This window comes from Coffea arabica, chromosome 11e (assembly GCF_036785885.1).
Source record: "Coffea arabica cultivar ET-39 chromosome 11e, Coffea Arabica ET-39 HiFi, whole genome shotgun sequence".
In the NCBI taxonomy this organism is placed as follows: domain Eukaryota; kingdom Viridiplantae; phylum Streptophyta; class Magnoliopsida; order Gentianales; family Rubiaceae; genus Coffea; species Coffea arabica.
In genome coordinates, this window is record NC_092331.1 from 22,832,928 (window position 1) to 22,858,328 (window position 25,401).

Here is a 25,401-nt window from a genome sequence, read left to right on the forward strand (position 1 = left end):
TGTATCTTCCTTTCAATTGAGTTATACAAGTTGCATTATTTTCATATAATATAGTTGAAGGATTTTTTTTCTCTGAGGATAACCCATAAGTCTTTCAGATGTAGTGGGTCATTGGTCTTAACTAAACACATTCTCGACTGGCTTTATAAATTGCTATTGTTTCAACATGATTCGATGAAGTGGTTGCTATTGATTGCTTTGTAGATCGCCAAAAAATAACTGCATCACCACATGTAAATAGATAAGCAGTATGAGATTTTATTTTATGTGGATTTGATAAATATCATTCCGTAGAGATAGCAAAAAAAATGTTTAATATCATTCCAATGTTGTAGGAGAGGAGCAAAATCTTGCTAATAAATTCACTACAAATGATATATCAGGTTTTGTACAATTAGCAAGATACATTAGTGCATCAATCACATTGAGATATAGTGCTTTAGAACTAAATATCATTCATCTTCCTCTCACGGTCTAAAAGAATTCTTATTAAGATCCAATGAACTAACGACTATTAGGGTACTTAATATATGCGTCTTATCCATATAAAATCGCTTTAATACCTTTTGGATAGAAGTAGTTTGGTGGGCAAAAATTCCACCTTCCAAATACTCAATTTGTAAATCAAGGCAGAGTTTTGTCTTTCCAAAATCTTTAATCTCAAATTTTTCTTCAAACATTCAACAGTATTTTGGATCTCTTCAAGAGTTCTAATTAGATGAAGATTATCAACATATATAGCAATCATCACAAAATTTAACCCTTTTTTTTGATAAAAATACATGGACATATTGGATTATTGGTATAATCTTCTTTAATTAAGCATTCATTGAGGTGGTTATACCACATATATTCAGATTGTTTGAATCCATGCAAAAACCTTTGTAATTTAATAGAATAAATATTTTTAGCATTTGATTTACATCAGGCATGTTGAATCATTTGCGGATTCTCATATAAATATCATTTTTAAGATTTTCATATAAATAAATAGTAACTACGTCCATTAGACACATATCAAGTTTTTCATGCACTGCGAAACTCACAAGATATCTAAATGTGATTGCATCCACTACAAGTGAATACGTTTCATCATAATCAAATCCAAGTCTTTGTGAAATTTCTTGAGTTACAAGGCTTGCTTTATATTTCACAATTTTATTTTTCTAATTTCTTTTGCCCGCAAATATCCATTTATATCCTACTGACTTTATGTGATGCCCCCACTTCTCCCTAGGGCGAACTCAATGGTATCCGCGGAACGTCTGCTCAACTCTCGCCAGGACTCAATACGAATCCAATTCAAATTTAAGGATAAACAACCAAAGAATAATAGTTGAAGTAAAGAAAAGTCGCTTCCTTAAATAAACTTTCAAGTCTTACATCATAATTATCAAAAGTGCATCACTTTCCCCAAAATACAACCACTAGAAGTCGGCTAATCAATTACATCCCAAAATACTAATCAAAAGTAATTAGACTGGTTTCTCCAAAATTCTTTCCATTCCAAACTCCTGTTAAGGAAAACAAAACTAATGGGATGAGCTGACGTTCAGTGAGGCAAAGAAAACATGCAAACACGTAGTTCAAGTAGCAATGGCATTTGTACGAGAAATAAAACAAAGAAGTTCAAGTAACTCATAAATAACTTTAACACACATGATGGATACAGAAGCTCTCAGGAGCTAGATTCCACTCGCTTCGCCAAGGCTCGATCAAATATCTCCATGTGATGATACTCCGTCAAAACCGAGTAGGTATTAAGTCCGTAGAACTCCACTTACTTTTCATTCCCGCTCACCGTTACACCCCCTGCTCCGGGCCCGCACTTCTTTTATAAAAGGCACTACTCTATGAGTATGCCAAACGAGATCTCTTAATAGATCAAGTTTGTGACGATTGGAAAATTCGCTCATATTTTCTTAAAATTTTCTTTTATTTTGACTCAATTACTTTATGATAGTTTTACTACTCAAACTACTCATTCACTCCCTCAATAGTTACAATTAATTATAGGACCAAGGGTTTTTCCTTTACTTTCATTGTTAAAGGTAAACTAGGGTTTTTGCATCTTTTGGTAGAGTAATAATCGGTGTGGAGTGTGTACTCAATTTTGGTGATTAAGAGTGAGTTTTAGATAAGAGAAAGTGTGTGATTAGAAGTAATAATAATAAGTTAGTGAATCATAAGTTAAAACTCTAGTACGTGCGAAATAAGGAAAAACGGGTTGAACCGACGTGTACTGTTTGTTACCGATTGAGTACACCACTTGAACACCACTTTAATACCTTAATATTCTTGTTATTATTGCAGAAATATCAGCCCTTAATTATCCTAGAGAGGGCCGAAATTATTGACCAAAAAGAAAGGGAAAAAGAAGAAAAATTGAAGACTTAATCTTGGAGTGATAAGTGGTAACCATCTAAGGGTTGTTTGACCAACCAATTTTCTTCATTTTTATCACCAAATTCACTTCTTTTCCTCTTCATTTCTGCAGATTCCAGCCGAGCTTCAAGACAGAAAAACACAAGAGAGAAACTAGCAACCTTCACCTTGAATCCATCTTTGTTTGAGTGCAAGTAACCGAACTAAACCGATTAGCCTCTCCTTTTGGTGCTTGGAAGCCTAGGGGTGCTGAAAATTTGGGAAGAAAGTGGTGTATTTCTCATTTACAAAGGACCTTTGGAAGGTATCATGGCTGCCTTTCCTTTTCCTCTTCCTTGATCTTGTTTAAGTTTGGATAGAAACTCATATTCTTGGCTTATGACGGTTAATTAGTGAGTTTTGCATGATATGGTGGACTTTTTAGTTAGGGTTTGATATTTTTAGTTGTGATTCTTTTTTTTTATCTAGTATATGATGTTGGTGAGCTTGGATAGGGACTTGGGGTTGTGATTCAAGATATAAATGTAATTTTCAAGTATTGAATCATCAAATTTCCAACTTTAAGGATGAATCTGCCCTATTTCTGACCTGTTTAATTTGTCCATGTTATAGGCCTAATCAGGCTTAGGTCAAAACATGAAAGTTGTAGGGAATGGAGTTATATAGCTGCCTGTAAAAGTTCAGCTCAATCGGAGTACTGTATCATGTGAAATGACAAAATTACCCCTGACTGCCATATGCACTGTTTCGCGGACAGTTTTCTGTTTTCTCTGAGATTACACCTTTTGACCTTGAAAATGAATGAATTGGCTGTCAATGTCTTCATAAGACTTGTATTTCTCTGTCTTAGCTTCGAAATGGTATAAAGTGTACCCCAAACCGATATGCGTAGCTTCAGTTGTGACCAAAACGCCAAGAGACGTCAAACCTACTGTTTTATTGTGTGTCCTTAAACTTGGTTTCCGAACATATTACTAGTATTGTTTTGTAATTGAATGACATTAAGCCTAGTTGAAGGCCTATTGTGATAACATTGCTTGTGTGTGACTTTGGGGCTGATTTGAGGAAAACAATGAAGCCATAAATGGCTGGAAAATAGCTAAATACAAAGGGCGTGCCGCTCACTCGAGGACTAGACGTGTGTACTTGTGGTTCGAGCGAAGAATTGAGGTTGAATTGAACTCGAATTGTCTAGGGCATTCGAGTCTTCTTTCGTAGAGGTATATAAGCTGGAATTTGGCCAAAACTCGTACCCTTGAAAATATGGAAGTAGCGACCAATAGAAATACGTTTTCTTCATCTTTTTGACTCAAATGAGAATTCTAAAGTTTTAATCGCTTCCTTACCATAACTAAAAGAGCGAGCATGAGTTTTCTAGGGTATGATAAGTAATATGAATATTACCTAAATGAGTTTCAGTTACTTGATTTTCGTTAAACAAAACGCTTAAGTTTCGAACCTTAGTTAATTTCAAAGCTCTTAAACGATGTTTTATCGCTGATTTGGACTCCAACGAAGGAGTTACACCTGAACGTAATTTTGGCAAGCACTAAATCTTTGGTGAGTGCTTCCAAATACATGATTGAACTTGATATTTGCTTTACCAATGTGATCGGATAAAATTTGCTTGATTTGGTCGGGCAAGTGTGTACTTTATCGCACTTGACCTAACTCAACTAAATACTTGATATCTCATTCATGCTTGTACAAGTGACTTGATTTGCAGTGATCTGTATTTGTATTTGTACTTGTGCTTGACTTTTAAGTGCTGAGCGGCAGTATGTACCATACTCGATACGAGTGGGAGGTACCTCTCATTCCCGTCTCCGTACTTTTCTCTTGACTAAGTCGATTGGTCATCGACTATAGTGACTACTTGGGAACCCAAACCCCACTGGCTAGTTAATCGAGTCGAGCTGGCAAGGGCTTGGTCGATTAGATAACGAACCATGGGTATCTAGTGTTGTCGAGTGGAGTGTTATCTCCTCGACTAATCGGTATACTCGAGTATTACCACCAGTGTTTAGTTGGTGTTCGGGCCCGGTAAGGGGAATGAATGGTGGACAGATTGGTGTTAAGCGAAGCACTACTGGATTGGTTACTTTACTTGAAAGTTGATGGAGTGTCAACTAATACTTGATCAAGCTCTGGTGAAGCAACGAAAAATTGGCTCTTGAGAGCCATCTGTATTCTTATACCTTGGTTGTTATTTGTAGTGTTATTATTTCTTTTAGAAAAGAATTTTACAGAAAAGAATTTTACACTCGCTCATTTTGAGATTTGCTACTTGAAGTGTTATTGCTCACTTTTATGGACTTGTTATGCTCACTACTTTGCTATTTTGATACGTGAACTTTTCAATAATAGTCAACTTTGCTATTTGGAACCTCACTGAATTTTTAGCTTATTCCACGCCATTTGTTTTCCTTACAGGGAGTACGAGCGAGGCGTGAGACTGGTACAGGCTAATGTAGTCTAGTTTTTTTGAAAATTTGTAATTGTACTCGCACTAATCGCTCGATTAGGATTGAATGTATTTAGAACTCCAATGTTTTGATGTATTAGGGGTTGTATGGATGTTGAGACATAAATGAACATATTTGTACTTTCCAAACTTGGTAACTGTTATTTCCTTTATTCTTGAGGTTGTACCCTATTTTATTTGAAGTGAGTGAGTGAGTCTTGGCGAGAGTTGGGCAGGCTGTCCGCTAAACCCTGGGGTACGCCCTAGGGGGAGGTGGGGTCGTCACAAAGTTTTTGATTATCTCATGGTTAATCGAGCTTCTCGACCAAGCCCATGTTGGCTCGAGTCGCAAGGTCGGCCAATTGAGATTTGGGCGTCCCCCGATTTTTATTATGAGTCTATGAGATTCACTCCAATCAACAAATACAATTATAAGCCGATGAGATTCACTCTAACCGGCAGATACAACCACAATTATACATTCAATTATGAGCAATTCAATTATATAATCAATTAAAAGAGAACGAGTGCGATAAAGTACACACTCGACTCGACAATTGTAAATAACTTAATCAATAAGAAGCAATTTACATAATTGGCAATTATTCATGCACTTGACACTCACCAATTCAAAACTAATGAGTAAGTGCAAAATAAGATCTTTAGTGATCGGCTCCGAGATTTTGTTCAAGATCCTCTTGAGCGCCTGAAGAAATAACAATTATCTATCATTCACAAATACTTACAAATCCCTTGCCACACAAGGAAGAATGTACACTTGCATAATACTAAGACAATGTGTTAAAAGAGCTTTAATATCTCTAGAATCGAGATTCAAAAGTGAGGATTTAAAGTCACAAGAAAAACTTGCATCCTCCATGAAAATGAGTTTAAAACGGATGATTGATATCGAAAGACAATGAAAAGTTCTCAAAAACTCATTTCCCACGAAATCATGAATTTTCAGCTTTGCGTGAAAATATTTGGAAAATCAAATCTTGAGTTTGGCATGTCCAAAAATGGAAAACTTTATACCGTTAGAAACTAAATCCAAAGTACTAAAAGTTCCTAGAAGACATATTTCCAAGATTCTAAATGGAAAGTATTCATTTTTCAGCTCAAAGTTGCTGATTGAAGAAGGTAAGATAGAACCAGTCTTGGTTTTCGGCGATGTTTGGAAATTCGGCAAAATTCATAAAAAGTGAATCAGCCTTTAAAATTCGTAATACAATAAGAGTTCCAAATAAATCTTCAAACAAAATAAGCGGAACTAAATTCGGAGTTTTGAGCAACAAGATATAACAGCTTAAAGTCGGTTAATTTTTTTTTTACTACTTCAACAGTGAATTTCCAGATTTGAAGAGCAATCTTTGGGGCATCATTTGGATATCGAAATGGTCTTGAAATTACACCAAATTTGGTACACTTAAACTTCCATATATGAAATACCTCTCTATGAAAATTTAGATAAAAACTCGAACGGGAAGGTAGTTAAAAAAATGACCAAAGTTTGTGAAATGTTTAAAGCAAATCTGCCAACCCACTCTTTCTTTCTTTCCAAAGGTTTTTGTCCAATGAAATCAATCCCAATTCACTCCATTTTTTAAAACAAGGTTCCAGAAACATTTAATAAGAAATTGACAAGCAATTGGCACAAAAATTTTTGAGGCAAAATATCCCAAAACAGATTTGACCATTCGGCCAACAAGAAAGGGAAAAGGTTTCCAGTTTCCAGCTTTATCGCGTTTTCGAAATCAAACCATATCTAACTCTATACAAATTCAAATTGAGAATGGTTAGTGGTGTTGGAAATATGTTCCAAATTCTACAATTCATCAGAAGACATCATTTTGAAAATCTTTCCACAAGTGCGACAAAATCGAGCCACAATATGCAGCTTCCAGTTTCATTCGTATGAACAGTCAAAACAGAACAGCCAACTTTGTCGACTCACTACGGTTCACTCAAAATGAACCACCAGGAGATCTTTATACCGTTGGAAAGCTATGAATGTCTAGTTTTGAATGCCATAAATGGCACTCAATTTTGACTTTTTTACAGAGAGTTACGTTCAAACAAAGAAGCACTGTCCGAGTACCCCTGCTATACGATTTCCAGATTTGAATCTTGCCAAAGTTCAAGTTTTATGCAACCAAATGAAACGATTTTTGAAAGATACTTTGTACACACAATATACAACATATATCCATCAATTTCACAGTCAACCAAGGATCAAAATTTTGAAATAAAACTGAACAACATGGACAGAATTTTTCGGCCAGCTCAACCTCCACCATTTTCCAACTTTCTCTCCATTTTCTAACCATAATCCTCTCATTCATCACACAAACAACATTAACCAAGCAAAAAATCCTCAAGGCAGCTACCTACAAGCCTCCTCAAGACCGCTAGCCTAGAGATTAAAGCAAAGTAAATGGTTTCCTCAAGTCCTCTAACCTAGTTTCTTGCTTAGGGTTGTAAAACCATGCAAACTAAGTTTAAATCTTGAAGAAATTGGAAAGATTAAAGGAGATGAAGGTTACCTCTTTAAATCCTAGATGAAATCAGATTTTTCCACCAAAAACTCCCCAAGAAACTCCACAAGATGTTGTTTTTCTTCAAGCTAGAGTTGATTTCCAAGAGGTGTGAAGTTGGATGAAGATTTGGAGCAAGATTGGAGCAAGATTTGTGAAGCTTTCTTCCTTCCCTTTTCTTGTCTTGCTTTGGCCGAAAATGGAGAGAGAGAAATAAAAGAGTTCTGTGTTGTGGCTTGTCTTGGAAGCTTGGATGGAAAAGTAGTGGTTAAGTTTGGTAAAAGTCAACTTTGAATAGTTGTCGCGCGAGGGTTTCGTACAATCATTTTCTCTCGGGTATGATACACTCATGTACTAATCCTCCAAGGTACTTCCTCTAACATTGTAATTACTCACACTTACGAGTCTAACATTAATTTCTCAAATCTCCACTTAGTCGTTCCGACGCAAAATGCACGAACTTTCGACTCGCGCGCGATAAAGCGAAATTTTGAACTCACTCACCTCTAATTCTTCAATTAATTTTTCTTAGTCTACTAATGATCATTCTTAATTCTCCTAGATTATTGCACTCTCGGATCGAATATTGCCTGGAAAAATGTGTACTCGTTATTCCTTACTAGACGAGCCGCAGAAAAATTAAATTTGCTAACGGGGACGTTTTAAAAATATAAGTGAGACATTGTTCCATGTAAACGAATTTAGAATGGTTGAAATAAATTATTCGGAGAAAATGGTTGAATAAATAATTAACTAAGCCAGTAATATAGAATTAAAGTAAGTAAAAATTCGGGTTCTCACACTTTACACCTTCAGATGTTTGGACCACAGGTCTAAAAACTTTCTTTTAGCCAATGAATCTAATTCAGATCGTATCGTATCTTTCCATTTTGACCAATCATTTTTATACCGACATTCATCAATTGATTTAGGCTCATGATTCTCGTCTTCTATCATAATATCAAGTGTTACATTATATGCAAAAATACTATCAACAATTATTTTTCTTCAGTTCCAACTTTTCCTTGTGGTGACAATTTATTGAATTTTCTATAATTTCATTCTCTTCAAGAGTTGGTTCTTTAAGAGTGACCTCTTCGGGAGGTTAAATTTTGTCACTAATTAGTAACTGATCTAATTCTCTTTTCTTTTGAGAATTTTTATCTTTGGAACCAAGAGTTCTCCCACGTTTTAGGCGTACTTTTAGATTTATCAGCATTTGTAATTTATCTTTCAGAGACATTAATTTTAATCAAAACATTTTCAGCAGGAATATATGATTTGGTAACTCTTCTGGAGTCATTAAATGCATCCGATAATTGATTTATAATTTTTTGCAAATGTATAATCTTTTGAACTTCTAGTTCACATTCTTTTGTACAAGAATCAAGAAAATTCAATGATATTTTTCAATTGATTTTCTTTTCCCTTTTTGATTAATCTTTACCTCCCCTAATATCGAGAAATGTGATTCATCAAATGACAATATGCAAATCTTGTCGTAAACAAATCACTTGTCAATGACTCAATATACTTAATTATCAAAGGTGATTCATACCCAACATATATCGCCTATCGTTTTTGGGGGCCCAATTTATGATGTTGAGGTGGTGTAATTGGAACATAAAATGCACAACCAAATATTCGTAAATGAGAAACATTGGGTTCATAACCAAAAGTTAATTGCAGGGGAGAATAAGTATGATAATTTGTTGGCCTAATTTTCATAAGTGTTGTTGCATGTAATATCGCTGAATAAGTATGAATGGAACTGATTTTCATAAGTGTTGTTGCATCTAATTTCCAATTACAACTCAGTTCGATTGCATGTAATGACGGAGGGTCAACCCCCGAAGGCTCAACTTAATTCCAACCTTCTTATCTTTTCTAGAGCTTTGTTTCTTCTTCATTTCTGCATATTGCTGGCCGAAACTTGAGAGAGAGAAAGGGAGAGAAAACATCATCTTGCACCTTAATTTCAAGCCTTAATCTTGAGTTTCAACCGATAATCTTGCAAATTCCTCCACAAAAGTTGATCTCTAAGGAAGCTTAAGGGTTTTGGTAGAGTGATTTGGGAAGAGGAAGGTCTTGGCAGCTTCTTTGCATAGGGATTAAGGTGACTTTGGTAAGAAACTTCCCTCTACTTCATATATATGTAAACTAGAAGCTTAAAGTTGTAGTTTTGATAGTTTAATGGGGAAAATTTCATGGGTTGAATGATAGGTTGGAATGTTTAGCTAGGGTTTATATTTTCAGCCTTGAATATGGTTCTCTACCTCTTAATTGATGTTGTTGAGCTAGTAATTGGTGGGTTTGATGATAGAGCACTTGTTAGATATGAATTTCTAGAGTAAAGGTGCAAATTCCAGAAATTGGAAACCAAGTTGTTCTGTTCTGACCAGCTTCATTCGTCCATGTTAGAGGCCGAATCAGGCTTAGCTCAAAACATGAAAGTTGTAGAAAATGGTGTTTTATATCTTCCTGTAAAATATCAGCTCAATCAGAACACTGTAACATGTGAAATGACTAAAATACCCCTGACTGCCAAATGTTCTTTTCAGCAGGCAGTTTTGAGATTTCACATTTTTGGCTTCATTTTTCACTTTGATCCATATCAAATTAGCATTGAGTTGTCTTCATGAAAGTTGTAGCCCTTTGTTTTAGCTTCGAAAAGGTATAAAGTGTACCTCAATCCGATAAGCGCAGCTTCGGTTGTGACCGATATGCTAAGAGACGTCAAACCTGTTATTTTGTTCTTTGTCTTAAACATTATTTCCGATCAATTTGCTAGCATTATTTTGTAATTGAATGACATTGAGCCTAATTGAAAGGCTATTGTGGTAAGATTATTTGTGTGAGATTTTGGGGTTGAATTGAGAAAAATAATGAAGCCATAAATGGCTGAAAAATAGATAAATCCAAAGGGCGTGCTGCCCAAATTTTCACTTAAGGGCTAGGTAGATATACTCGTGACTTGTATAAGGATTTGAGGATGAATTTAACTCGAATTGTCTAGGTTGTTCGAGTCCTCTTTTGTAGAGGTATATAAGTTAGAATTCGGCCGAAACTTGTACCCTTGGAAAATAAAAGTAACGAATAATAGAAGTACGTTTTTCTTGTCACTACGACTCAAATGGTGATTTCAAAGTTTAATCTCTTCAAAGTTTCAAAGTTTAAGAGCGAGCATGAATACTACCTAAATGAGTTTCAGTTACTTGATTTTCTTTAAGCGAAACTCTTAAGTTTTGAGCCCTAGTTGATTTCCAACTCTTAAATGATATTTTATCGCAGATTTGATGTGAGAACCCGTAAATTCCTCTTAATAATTTTCCTAGGGTTTATTTCCTTTAATGGCATGTTTTCTGCATTTTCTGGCTTAGGAAAATTTTCTTGGTGGATTTTATGAGTAATTATAGTTTTTAAATGATTTTTCTAGTATTAGATAGTTTTTGAAAAATTAAGGATATATAATGGACGTGGGACCCACTAGTGCGAAAAGTTCGGAAAAATTTGGCCAAGTAGGTTGAGTTTCGGATACTGAGTGAAATTTATCGGGCGTTAAGAGATAAGTAGAGGATGAGATGTGATTGATGTGAGAGAGACTTAAAGGATAGAAATGCTTTAAATGTAGTGACAAGTGTCACTTGGTGAATGGTGGCACTTGTAGGACAACTATTCATTTTCTTGACTTTTGACCAATTGCTTAAATATCTCAAAAATCACACAAAATTCATTCTTGTCTTCAACTTCTTGGCCGGCTCTCTCTCTGGGAAAAGAAAGAAAACTTCTCCAATTTTCAAGCTTCCATCTAGTGCAAATCATCCAAACCAATTGCTTTCTACTCCATCAAATCCCTCCATTTGGTGCTAGTAAGTGATTTTGTGGAAGTGTTCAAGGAAGCTAAGGTGTCCTACAACTCTCCCTCTCTTGTGTTCTAGGTAAGTGGTGTTTGAACTTCCTCCTACACTTAATGAAGCTTGAGTTGTGCTTAGTGGAAGCTAAAGTGATGACATCTGTGATTTATTTCTTGCTTTTGGATGAAATGATGAAGTTTTCAATTTAATGGTGTATTTTCTGGTTTAATGTGATCATGATGTTGTGGTTATCTATGATGGTTGGTAATGAAGGGTAATGACTCTAGTAGGTGTACATGATTGGTAATTGCAAGCAATTTTGGGTTTGGAAGGAATTTGAGAAAGTTAGGGTTTTATATCCCCAATTCTGTCCGGTTTTGTATCTCATGGTTAGAGGCCGAATTGGCCTTGGCTTAAAACATGAAAGTTGTAGGTATTGATGTGTTTGAGGTGCCTGTAAAATTTCAGGTCATTTGGAGTAGTGTAGAGTGAGAAATGTCGAATTTACTATTGCTGTTCTGGGTTCATCAGGATGGCCGAACTGCGCCTGTAATCGGCTGTTTTGACTGGAATTGCTTTGGATTTGGTTGTTCAGGTCTTCTGATGAAATGTAGCTTGATGTCCTAGCTATCATATTCCTTTGGAATTTCTGCATTCGGACCTGTATAGACTGAGTTGGACTAATTACAGTATAGTGCAATTTGTAAACCTGCAATTAAGGTTCTGGTTTGGTATTTTGCATATTTGACCTAGTTGTGCTAGGATTTGGACTGAGTGGCCTTCTACATTGTCGTAGCCCTGTCTTTTAGCTTCGAGATGGTGGGTCTTGCACCCTCATCCGATAAGCGTAGCGCAATTTGTGCCATTACCGCATAATGAGGACAAAACTGTTTTTGTTGTTAGGGCCAAGTTAGTTACATTTCCTGATTTTCTGGTTTGCTATAATGCTTATATATGCATATGAAACCCTATTGGGGTTGTGATTGGCATGGATTTATGACTCGTTATCGAGTCTCATTGTATTTGTTTGTATGTTTTAGGACGTGGCGGGGGTTCACGACGTCCTTTTAACGACGGTGCATGAAACAACACTTACTTGATTGGTGAGGATACTACTCACTTGAATGTTACAATGTGGCTTTGCTATATGTGATTTTGATGCCTTGAAGGCTTATTTGGCTATTGGAATTGATTGAGGTGAGGGTGTACTTGACCGCCCTCACCCCTTGTGATACCGTTAATGACTGTTTACCGCTTCACTGATATACTGCACTTGCTATATGAGATATTGAATTCACTTCATGAAAAACTGATTTGGTGTCGTTTGGACGAGTATCCAACGGCCTTACTGTACTACTGAGCTCAACCCCGTTGGTAGTCAATTGAATCGAGCCGGCGGGGGCTTGGTCGTGAAAATTGACATGCCACGGGGACTGTACTGGGGAATCTTGTAGTAATGAGACTCTTGATTCCGGTAAACTCGAGTATTACCAAAAGCTACTGATTGGAGTGCGGGCCCGGTTGGGGTATGTTTGGTGGAAGGGATGGGAGTGAAGCGGGTTCTACGGTTGGTACTCATAAACGTTGACGGAGAGTCAATGAGATTGGATCAAGAATGTAAGCGTGGAAATGGGCTCTTGAGAGCCGTCCGTATCCTTTTACCGACTTGTTTTACTTCTTAATTGTGTACTTGAAATGAAAGATTATGCTTATGTGATCTTTGTTGCTTATGTGGTAGTAACTCACTGGGCTTAAGCTCATTCCATTCCATTTGTTTTCCTTACAGGAAAATGACCACTTTTGGAAAGGTTATACTTGTTGGTTGTCAAGTTGAGCTCATGTAAATGTATCTTTTGGATAGCTCTTTGAATGAAACCCTAATGTGTATTGGGTTCACTTTCTTTTGATTGGCAAACCGAACATGTATATTCGTAATGAATGGGTTTTGATATGCCGCTTTGGCATGTAAATGTTACATTTCAATGTATGTATGTTTGGTTGATATTTGGTTGAATTTCGGATCAACTCGTATTTCAAACGGCAAAAGAAAAATTTTGGCTACTCTCGGCCTAGTATCTGGATTCTGACGTGGCCGGTACTGTTCATCATCGGCTTCGATTTTCGTTTTTTTTATTTTGTGATTTTGACTTGTTTACGCGCGTGGGTATGTTCCGGAACGTATTAGATCGACGTGAACTGATCCGTAGTCCTGGCGAGAGCTGGGCAGGCAGTCCGCTAACCCCTTTGGTTCGCCTTAGGGGAAAGTGGGGCTGTTACAAGAGGTATCAGAGCCACTTCGCGTGGTCTCTGCGCGGAGTGAGACTGGGCCAAGTGGTGTTGTGGTCCTAATTTCATGAATATGTCTAAGTGCTCGTTTGAGCATAAGTTATGAACCGGGCATGTGATAAGTGTGCGAATCATTATCATGGGACTCGAGGAAGCTAGGTATGTATGTCGGGTAGGAATCTTTAATAAAGATGGTTTACTCTTGGGACCGGCCGGCTCGAGTTGTGAATTATCTTAGATGGGATTCTTGCGCCCGGATACGAAAGAATGAGGGCCTAGGTTAGAAAGGATTTGGTGAACTAGAAAGGCCATTCCTCGGTGGATCGTCTATGTTTTTACTTGACTTAACTGGCTGTATATATGTGTGTGGCTTGATCTTGCTTGGCTTGTATATATACGTTTGTGCTCATGTTTGGACTGTATAAATATGTGTTACATAAAAGTTTTGAGTGTTACTTACATGCATCGTGCTTATTTTGGTTTAGTATTATTATTGCCTAGACCAAGTAAAACTCATGGAAGGTACACGGAGTGGTCGGGGACGTGGGCGCGGAACTAGACAACCCACACCGGTTAGGGGTACGGGGAAAACCTCTACTGGACCCAATCTGGAACTGCAAGTAAACCCTAATGTGCAAATAGCTGCTGCTATGCAACAAATGACAAACTTACTAGCACAAGTAGTGCAACAACAAGGCCAAAACCCAAACCCAAACCCTGGAAACCATATCGAGAGCGAAGACAGAGCTCTCGAACGATTTCAAAAGTTCGCTCCGCCAAAGTTTGTTGGGGGACCCGACCCAGACGTTGCCGAAAGATGGCTTGAAAAGATGGTGGATATATTTGCAGCCCTACACTACCCTGACGAACGGCAGGTGACTTTTGCCGTGTTCCAGCTTGAGGGGGCAGCCCGTTCCTGGCGGAACGTAATTCGGCAGAAGTGGGAACGAGAACAGACACCTAGGACTTGGGTGAACTTCATCAGAGAGTTTAATGCGAAGTTTTTCCCTCCTCTAGTTCAGGAGAGGAAGGAAGACGAGTTCATTCGACTCCGCCAAGGAGCTTAAACTGTGGCGGAATATGAGAGCCAATTCACCCGCCTATCCAAATTTGCGCCCGAACTCATCATGACCGAGCAACGAAGAATACGGCGATTTGTCCAGGGCCTGAACGTAGAAATCCAGAAGGACCTCGCGGCGGCCCAAATTAACGCCTTCAGCGAAGCAGTGGAGAAGGCACAACGAGTAGAGAATGCTAGGCTCCAGGTGAAAAACTTCCAGGCGAAAAAGAGAGGATTTCCTGGAAGTAGTTCGGGGCAGGGGGATGAAAGTACCCCTCCCAAGTTTGGGCGGGGAACGGGAGGAGTAAGGATGCCGGGAGTGTCACAAGAGAGCCCGTCAAGAGGAGGCTCGGCTTCTGTAGCACGCGGACCCTGCGGGTATTGCGGAAAATTAAACCACTCGGAGGACAATTGTTGGAAGAAAGGAGGAAAATGCTTGCGCTGTGGAAGTGCCGAACATCAGATTGCGAACTGTCCAGCTCGCCTGCTTGAGCGGAAAGGGACTCTGCCACCAACCACGACCCACCCTGACCAGTCGAAGGGGGACAAGGATGGATCGAAAGTGTCCTCTCGGGTGTACTCCTTAGAACAACATCAAGTCTTTGACCCATTAGAGGACGTGGAAGGTAATAATTTGCTGAACCTGGCCAGTGAAGGGGTACAGATCTGTTAGCTAAGTATAATGCTCAATTTAATCCCGGAGTAGTCAATGATAAGGAATTTCGAGGACGAAATTCTTTTAAGGGGGAGAGAGTGTGAGAACCCGTAAATTCCTCTTAATAATTTTCCTAGGGTTTATTTCCTTTAATGGCATGTTTTCTGCATTTTCTGGCTTAGGAAAATTTTCTTGGTGGATTTTATGAGTAATTATAGTTTTTAAATGATTTTTCTAGTATTAGATAGTTTTTGAAAAATTAAGGATATATAATGGACGTGGGACCCACTAGTGCGAAAAGTTCGGAAAAATTCGGCCAAGTAGGTTGAGTTTCGGATACTGAGTGAAATTTATCGGGTGTTAAGAGATAAGTAGAGGATGAGATGTGATTGATGTGAGAGAGACTTAAAGGATAGAAATGCTTTAAATGTAGTGACAAGTGTCACTTGGTGAATGGTGGCACTTGTAGGACAACTATTCATTTTCTTGACTTTTGACCAATTGCTTAAATATCTCAAAAATCACACAAAATTCATTCTTGTCTTCAACTTCTTGGCCGGCTCTCTCTCTGGGAAAAGAAAGAAAACTTCTCCAATTTTCAAGCTTCCATCTAGTGCAAATCATCCAAACCAATTGCTTAAATTTGTTTCTACTCCATAAAATCCCTCCATTTGGTGCTAGTAAGTGATTTTGTGGAAGTGTTCAAGGAAGCTAAGGTGTCCTACAACTCTCCCTCTCTTGTGTTCTAGGTAAGTGGTGTTTGAACTTCCTCCTACACTTAATGAAGCTTGAGTTGTGCTTAGTGGAAGCTAAAGTGATGACATCTGTGATTTATTTCTTGCTTTTGGATGAAATGATGAAGTTTTCAATTTAATGGTGTATTTTCTGGTTTAATGTGATCATGATGTTGTGGTTATCTATGATGGTTGGTAATGAAGGGTAATGACTCTAGTAGGTGTACATGATTGGTAATTGCAAGCAATTTTGGGTTTGGAAGGAATTTGAGAAAGTTAGGGTTTTATATCCCCAATTCTGTCCGGTTTTGTATCTCATGGTTAGAGGCCGAATTGGCCTTGGCTTAAAACATGAAAGTTGTAGGTATTGATGTGTTTGAGGTGCCTGTAAAATTTCAGGTCATTTGGAGTAGTGTAGAGTGAGAAATGTCGAATTTACTATTGCTGTTCTGGGTTCATCAGGATGGCCGAACTGCGCCTGTAATCGGCTGTTTTGACTGGAATTGCTTTGGATTTGGTTGTTCAGGTCTTCTGATGAAATGTAGCTTGATGTCCTAGCTATCATATTCCTTTGGAATTTCTGCATTCGGACCTGTATAGACTGAGTTGGACTAATTACAGTATAGTGCAATTTGTAAACCTGCAATTAAGGTTCTGGTTTGGTATTTTGCATATTTGACCTAGTTGTGCTAGGATTTGGACTGAGTGGCCTTCTACATTGTCGTAGCCCTGTCTTTTAGCTTCGAGATGGTGGGTCTTGCACCCTCATCCGATAAGCGTAGCGCAATTTGTGCCATTACCGCATAATGAGGACAAAACTGTTTTTGTTGTTAGGGCCAAGTTAGTTACATTTCCTGATTTTCTGGTTTGCTATAATGCTTATATATGCATATGAAACCCTATTGGGGTTGTGATTGGCATGGATTTATGACTCGTTATCGAGTCTCATTGTATTTGTTTGTATGTTTTAGGACGTGGCGGGGGTTCACGACGTCCTTTTAACGACGGTGCATGAAACAACACTTACTTGATTGGTGAGGATACTACTCACTTGAATGTTACAATGTGGCTTTGCTATATGTGATTTTGATGCCTTGAAGGCTTATTTGGCTATTGGAATTGATTGAGGTGAGGGTGTACTTGACCGCCCTCACCCCTTGTGATACCGTTAATGACTGTTTACCGCTTCACTGATATACTGCACTTGCTATATGAGATATTGAATTCACTTCATGAAAAACTGATTTGGTGTCGTTTGGACGAGTATCCAACGGCCTTACTGTACTACTGAGCTCAACCCCGTTGGTAGTCAATTGAATCGAGCCGGCGGGGGCTTGGTCGTGAAAATTGACATGCCACGGGGACTGTACTGGGGAATCTTGTAGTAATGAGACTCTTGATTCCGGTAAACTCGAGTATTACCAAAAGCTACTGATTGGAGTGCGGGCCCGGTTGGGGTATGTTTGGTGGAAGGGATGGGAGTGAAGCGGGTTCTACGGTTGGTACTCATAAACGTTGACGGAGAGTCAATGAGATTGGATCAAGAATGTAAGCGTGGAAATGGGCTCTTGAGAGCCGTCCGTATCCTTTTACCGACTTGTTTTACTTCTTAATTGTGTACTTGAAATGAAAGATTATGCTTATGTGATCTTTGTTGCTTATGTGGTAGTAACTCACTGGGCTTAAGCTCATTCCATTCCATTTGTTTTCCTTACAGGAAAATGACCACTTTTGGAAAGGTTATACTTGTTGGTTGTCAAGTTGAGCTCATGTAAATGTATCTTTTGGATAGCTCTTTGAATGAAACCCTAATGTGTATTGGGTTCACTTTCTTTTGATTGGCAAACCGAACATGTATATTCGTAATGAATGGGTTTTGATATGCCGCTTTGGCATGTAAATGTTACATTTCAATGTATGTATGTTTGGTTGATATTTGGTTGAATTTCGGATCAACTCGTATTTCAAACGGCAAAAGAAAAATTTTGGCTACTCTCGGCCTAGTATCTGGATTCTGACGTGGCCGGTACTGTTCATCATCGGCTTCGATTTTCGTTTTTTTTATTTTGTGATTTTGACTTGTTTACGCGCGTGGGTATGTTCCGGAACGTATTAGATCGACGTGAACTGATCCGTAGTCCTGGCGAGAGCTGGGCAGGCAGTCCGCTAACCCCTTTGGTTCGCCTTAGGGGAAAGTGGGGCTGTTACAAGAGGTATCAGAGCCACTTCGCGTGGTCTCTGCGCGGAGTGAGACTGGGCCAAGTGGTGTTGTGGTCCTAATTTCATGAATATGTCTAAGTGCTCGTTTGAGCATAAGTTATGAACCGGGCATGTGATAAGTGTGCGAATCATTATCATGGGACTCGAGGAAGCTAGGTATGTATGTCGGGTAGGAATCTTTAATAAAGATGGTTTACTCTTGGGACCGGCCGGCTCGAGTTGTGAATTATCTTAGATGGGATTCTTGCGCCCGGATACGAAAGAATGAGGGCCTAGGTTAGAAAGGATTTGGTGAACTAGAAAGGCCATTCCTCGGTGGATCGTCTATGTTTTTACTTGACTTAACTGGCTGTATATATGTGTGTGGCTTGATCTTGCTTGGCTTGTATATATACGTTTGTGCTCATGTTTGGACTGTATAAATATGTGTTACATAAAAGTTTTGAGTGTTACTTACATGCATCGTGCTTATTTTGGTTTAGTATTATTATTGCCTAGACCAAGTAAAACTCATGGAAGGTACACGGAGTGGTCGGGGACGTGGGCGCGGAACTAGACAACCCACACCGGTTAGGGGTACGGGGAAAACCTCTACTGGACCCAATCTGGAACTGCAAGTAAACCCTAATGTGCAAATAGCTGCTGCTATGCAACAAATGACAAACTTACTAGCACAAGTAGTGCAACAACAAGGCCAAAACCCAAACCCAAACCCTGGAAACCATATCGAGAGCGAAGACAGAGCTCTCGAACGATTTCAAAAGTTCGCTCCGCCAAAGTTTGTTGGGGGACCCGACCCAGACGTTGCCGAAAGATGGCTTGAAAAGATGGTGGATATATTTGCAGCCCTACACTACCCTGACGAACGGCAGGTGACTTTTGCCGTGTTCCAGCTTGAGGGGGCAGCCCGTTCCTGGCGGAACGTAATTCGGCAGAAGTGGGAACGAGAACAGACACCTAGGACTTGGGTGAACTTCATCAGAGAGTTTAATGCGAAGTTTTTCCCTCCTCTAGTTCAGGAGAGGAAGGAAGACGAGTTCATTCGACTCCGCCAAGGAGCTTTAACTGTGGCGGAATATGAGAGCCAATTCACCCGCCTATCCAAATTTGCGCCCGAACTCATCATGACCGAGCAACGAAGAATACGGCGATTTGTCCAGGGCCTGAACGTAGAAATCCAGAAGGACCTCGCGGCGGCCCAAATTAACGCCTTCAGCGAAGCAGTGGAGAAGGCACAACGAGTAGAGAATGCTAGGCTCCAGGTGAAAAACTTCCAGGCGAAAAAGAGAGGATTTCCTGGAAGTAGTTCGGGGCAGGGGGATGAAAGTACCCCTCCCAAGTTTGGGCGGGGAACGGGAGGAGTAAGGATGCCGGGAGTGTCACAAGAGAGCCCGTCAAGAGGAGGCTCGGCTTCTGTAGCACGCGGACCCTGCGGGTATTGCGGAAAATTAAACCACTCGGAGGACAATTGTTGGAAGAAAGGAGGAAAATGCTTGCGCTGTGGAAGTGCCGAACATCAGATTGCGAACTGTCCAGCTCGCCTGCTTGAGCGGAAAGGGACTCTGCCACCAACCACGACCCACCCTGACCAGTCGAAGGGGGACAAGGATGGATCGAAAGTGTCCTCTCGGGTGTACTCCTTAGAACAACATCAAGTCTTTGACCCATTAGAGGACGTGGAAGGTAATAATTTGCTGAACCTGGCCAGTGAAGGGGTACAGATCTGTTAGCTAAGTATAATGCTCAATTTAATCCCGGAGTAGTCAATGATAAGGAATTTCGAGGACGAAATTCTTTTAAGGGGGAGAGAGTGTGAGAACCCGTAAATTCCTCTTAATAATTTTCCTAGGGTTTATTTCCTTTAATGGCATGTTTTCTGCATTTTCTGGCTTAGGAAAATTTTCTTGGTGGATTTTATGAGTAATTATAGTTTTTAAATGATTTTTCTAGTATTAGATAGTTTTTGAAAAATTAAGGATATATAATGGACGTGGGACCCACTAGTGCGAAAAGTTCGGAAAAATTCGGCCAAGTAGGTTGAGTTTCGGATACTGAGTGAAATTTATCGGGTGTTAAGAGATAAGTAGAGGATGAGATGTGATTGATGTGAGAGAGACTTAAAGGATAGAAATGCTTTAAATGTAGTGACAAGTGTCACTTGGTGAATGGTGGCACTTGTAGGACAACTATTCATTTTCTTGACTTTTGACCAATTGCTTAAATATCTCAAAAATCACACAAAATTCATTCTTGTCTTCAACTTCTTGGCCGGCTCTCTCTCTGGGAAAAGAAAGAAAACTTCTCCAATTTTCAAGCTTCCATCTAGTGCAAATCATCCAAACCAATTGCTTAAATTTGTTTCTACTCCATAAAATCCCTCCATTTGGTGCTAGTAAGTGATTTTGTGGAAGTGTTCAAGGAAGCTAAGGTGTCCTACAACTCTCCCTCTCTTGTGTTCTAGGTAAGTGGTGTTTGAACTTCCTCCTACACTTAATGAAGCTTGAGTTGTGCTTAGTGGAAGCTAAAGTGATGACATCTGTGATTTATTTCTTGCTTTTGGATGAAATGATGAAGTTTTCAATTTAATGGTGTATTTTCTGGTTTAATGTGATCATGATGTTGTGGTTATCTATGATGGTTGGTAATGAAGGGTAATGACTCTAGTAGGTGTACATGATTGGTAATTGCAAGCAATTTTGGGTTTGGAAGGAATTTGAGAAAGTTAGGGTTTTATATCCCCAATTCTGTCCGGTTTTGTATCTCATGGTTAGAGGCCGAATTGGCCTTGGCTTAAAACATGAAAGTTGTAGGTATTGATGTGTTTGAGGTGCCTGTAAAATTTCAGGTCATTTGGAGTAGTGTAGAGTGAGAAATGTCGAATTTACTATTGCTGTTCTGGGTTCATCAGGATGGCCGAACTGCGCCTGTAATCGGCTGTTTTGACTGGAATTGCTTTGGATTTGGTTGTTCAGGTCTTCTGATGAAATGTAGCTTGATGTCCTAGCTATCATATTCCTTTGGAATTTCTGCATTCGGACCTGTATAGACTGAGTTGGACTAATTACAGTATAGTGCAATTTGTAAACCTGCAATTAAGGTTCTGGTTTGGTATTTTGCATATTTGACCTAGTTGTGCTAGGATTTGGACTGAGTGGCCTTCTACATTGTCGTAGCCCTGTCTTTTAGCTTCGAGATGGTGGGTCTTGCACCCTCATCCGATAAGCGTAGCGCAATTTGTGCCATTACCGCATAATGAGGACAAAACTGTTTTTGTTGTTAGGGCCAAGTTAGTTACATTTCCTGATTTTCTGGTTTGCTATAATGCTTATATATGCATATGAAACCCTATTGGGGTTGTGATTGGCATGGATTTATGACTCGTTATCGAGTCTCATTGTATTTGTTTGTATGTTTTAGGACGTGGCGGGGGTTCACGACGTCCTTTTAACGACGGTGCATGAAACAACACTTACTTGATTGGTGAGGATACTACTCACTTGAATGTTACAATGTGGCTTTGCTATATGTGATTTTGATGCCTTGAAGGCTTATTTGGCTATTGGAATTGATTGAGGTGAGGGTGTACTTGACCGCCCTCACCCCTTGTGATACCGTTAATGACTGTTTACCGCTTCACTGATATACTGCACTTGCTATATGAGATATTGAATTCACTTCATGAAAAACTGATTTGGTGTCGTTTGGACGAGTATCCAACGGCCTTACTGTACTACTGAGCTCAACCCCGTTGGTAGTCAATTGAATCGAGCCGGCGGGGGCTTGGTCGTGAAAATTGACATGCCACGGGGACTGTACTGGGGAATCTTGTAGTAATGAGACTCTTGATTCCGGTAAACTCGAGTATTACCAAAAGCTACTGATTGGAGTGCGGGCCCGGTTGGGGTATGTTTGGTGGAAGGGATGGGAGTGAAGCGGGTTCTACGGTTGGTACTCATAAACGTTGACGGAGAGTCAATGAGATTGGATCAAGAATGTAAGCGTGGAAATGGGCTCTTGAGAGCCGTCCGTATCCTTTTACCGACTTGTTTTACTTCTTAATTGTGTACTTGAAATGAAAGATTATGCTTATGTGATCTTTGTTGCTTATGTGGTAGTAACTCACTGGGCTTAAGCTCATTCCATTCCATTTGTTTTCCTTACAGGAAAATGACCACTTTTGGAAAGGTTATACTTGTTGGTTGTCAAGTTGAGCTCATGTAAATGTATCTTTTGGATAGCTCTTTGAATGAAACCCTAATGTGTATTGGGTTCACTTTCTTTTGATTGGCAAACCGAACATGTATATTCGTAATGAATGGGTTTTGATATGCCGCTTTGGCATGTAAATGTTACATTTCAATGTATGTATGTTTGGTTGATATTTGGTTGAATTTCGGATCAACTCGTATTTCAAACGGCAAAAGAAAAATTTTGGCTACTCTCGGCCTAGTATCTGGATTCTGACGTGGCCGGTACTGTTCATCATCGGCTTCGATTTTCGTTTTTTTTATTTTGTGATTTTGACTTGTTTACGCGCGTGGGTATGTTCCGGAACGTATTAGATCGACGTGAACTGATCCGTAGTCCTGGCGAGAGCTGGGCAGGCAGTCCGCTAACCCCTTTGGTTCGCCTTAGGGGAAAGTGGGGCTGTTACAAGAGGTATCAGAGCCACTTCGCGTGGTCTCTGCGCGGAGTGAGACTGGGCCAAGTGGTGTTGTGGTCCTAATTTCATGAATATGTCTAAGTGCTCGTTTGAGCATAAGTTATGAACCGGGCATGTGATAAGTGTGCGAATCATTATCATGGGACTCGAGGAAGCTAGGTATGTATGTCGGGTAGGAATCTTTAATAAAGATGGTTTACTCTTGGGACCGGCCGGCTCGAGTTGTGAATTATCTTAGATGGGATTCTTGCGCCCGGATACGAAAGAATGAGGGCCTAGGTTAGAAAGGATTTGGTGAACTAGAAAGGCCATTCCTCGGTGGATCGTCTATGTTTTTACTTGACTTAACTGGCTGTATATATGTGTGTGGCTTGATCTTGCTTGGCTTGTATATATACGTTTGTGCTCATGTTTGGACTGTATAAATATGTGTTACATAAAAGTTTTGAGTGTTACTTACATGCATCGTGCTTATTTTGGTTTAGTATTATTATTGCCTAGACCAAGTAAAACTCATGGAAGGTACACGGAGTGGTCGGGGACGTGGGCGCGGAACTAGACAACCCACACCGGTTAGGGGTACGGGGAAAACCTCTACTGGACCCAATCTGGAACTGCAAGTAAACCCTAATGTGCAAATAGCTGCTGCTATGCAACAAATGACAAACTTACTAGCACAAGTAGTGCAACAACAAGGCCAAAACCCAAACCCAAACCCTGGAAACCATATCGAGAGCGAAGACAGAGCTCTCGAACGATTTCAAAAGTTCGCTCCGCCAAAGTTTGTTGGGGGACCCGACCCAGACGTTGCCGAAAGATGGCTTGAAAAGATGGTGGATATATTTGCAGCCCTACACTACCCTGACGAACGGCAGGTGACTTTTGCCGTGTTCCAGCTTGAGGGGGCAGCCCGTTCCTGGCGGAACGTAATTCGGCAGAAGTGGGAACGAGAACAGACACCTAGGACTTGGGTGAACTTCATCAGAGAGTTTAATGCGAAGTTTTTCCCTCCTCTAGTTCAGGAGAGGAAGGAAGACGAGTTCATTCGACTCCGCCAAGGAGCTTAAACTGTGGCGGAATATGAGAGCCAATTCACCCGCCTATCCAAATTTGCGCCCGAACTCATCATGACCGAGCAACGAAGAATACGGCGATTTGTCCAGGGCCTGAACGTAGAAATCCAGAAGGACCTCGCGGCGGCCCAAATTAACGCCTTCAGCGAAGCAGTGGAGAAGGCACAACGAGTAGAGAATGCTAGGCTCCAGGTGAAAAACTTCCAGGCGAAAAAGAGAGGATTTCCTGGAAGTAGTTCGGGGCAGGGGGATGAAAGTACCCCTCCCAAGTTTGGGCGGGGAACGGGAGGAGTAAGGATGCCGGGAGTGTCACAAGAGAGCCCGTCAAGAGGAGGCTCGGCTTCTGTAGCACGCGGACCCTGCGGGTATTGCGGAAAATTAAACCACTCGGAGGACAATTGTTGGAAGAAAGGAGGAAAATGCTTGCGCTGTGGAAGTGCCGAACATCAGATTGCGAACTGTCCAGCTCGCCTGCTTGAGCGGAAAGGGACTCTGCCACCAACCACGACCCACCCTGACCAGTCGAAGGGGGACAAGGATGGATCGAAAGTGTCCTCTCGGGTGTACTCCTTAGAACAACATCAAGTCTTTGACCCATTAGAGGACGTGGAAGGTAATAATTTGCTGAACCTGGCCAGTGAAGGGGTACAGATCTGTTAGCTAAGTATAATGCTCAATTTAATCCCGGAGTAGTCAATGATAAGGAATTTCGAGGACGAAATTCTTTTAAGGGGGAGAGAGTGTGAGAACCCGTAAATTCCTCTTAATAATTTTCCTAGGGTTTATTTCCTTTAATGGCATGTTTTCTGCATTTTCTGGCTTAGGAAAATTTTCTTGGTGGATTTTATGAGTAATTATAGTTTTTAAATGATTTTTCTAGTATTAGATAGTTTTTGAAAAATTAAGGATATATAATGGACGTGGGACCCACTAGTGCGAAAAGTTCGGAAAAATTCGGCCAAGTAGGTTGAGTTTCGGATACTGAGTGAAATTTATCGGGTGTTAAGAGATAAGTAGAGGATGAGATGTGATTGATGTGAGAGAGACTTAAAGGATAGAAATGCTTTAAATGTAGTGACAAGTGTCACTTGGTGAATGGTGGCACTTGTAGGACAACTATTCATTTTCTTGACTTTTGACCAATTGCTTAAATATCTCAAAAATCACACAAAATTCATTCTTGTCTTCAACTTCTTGGCCGGCTCTCTCTCTGGGAAAAGAAAGAAAACTTCTCCAATTTTCAAGCTTCCATCTAGTGCAAATCATCCAAACCAATTGCTTAAATTTGTTTCTACTCCATAAAATCCCTCCATTTGGTGCTAGTAAGTGATTTTGTGGAAGTGTTCAAGGAAGCTAAGGTGTCCTACAACTCTCCCTCTCTTGTGTTCTAGGTAAGTGGTGTTTGAACTTCCTCCTACACTTAATGAAGCTTGAGTTGTGCTTAGTGGAAGCTAAAGTGATGACATCTGTGAT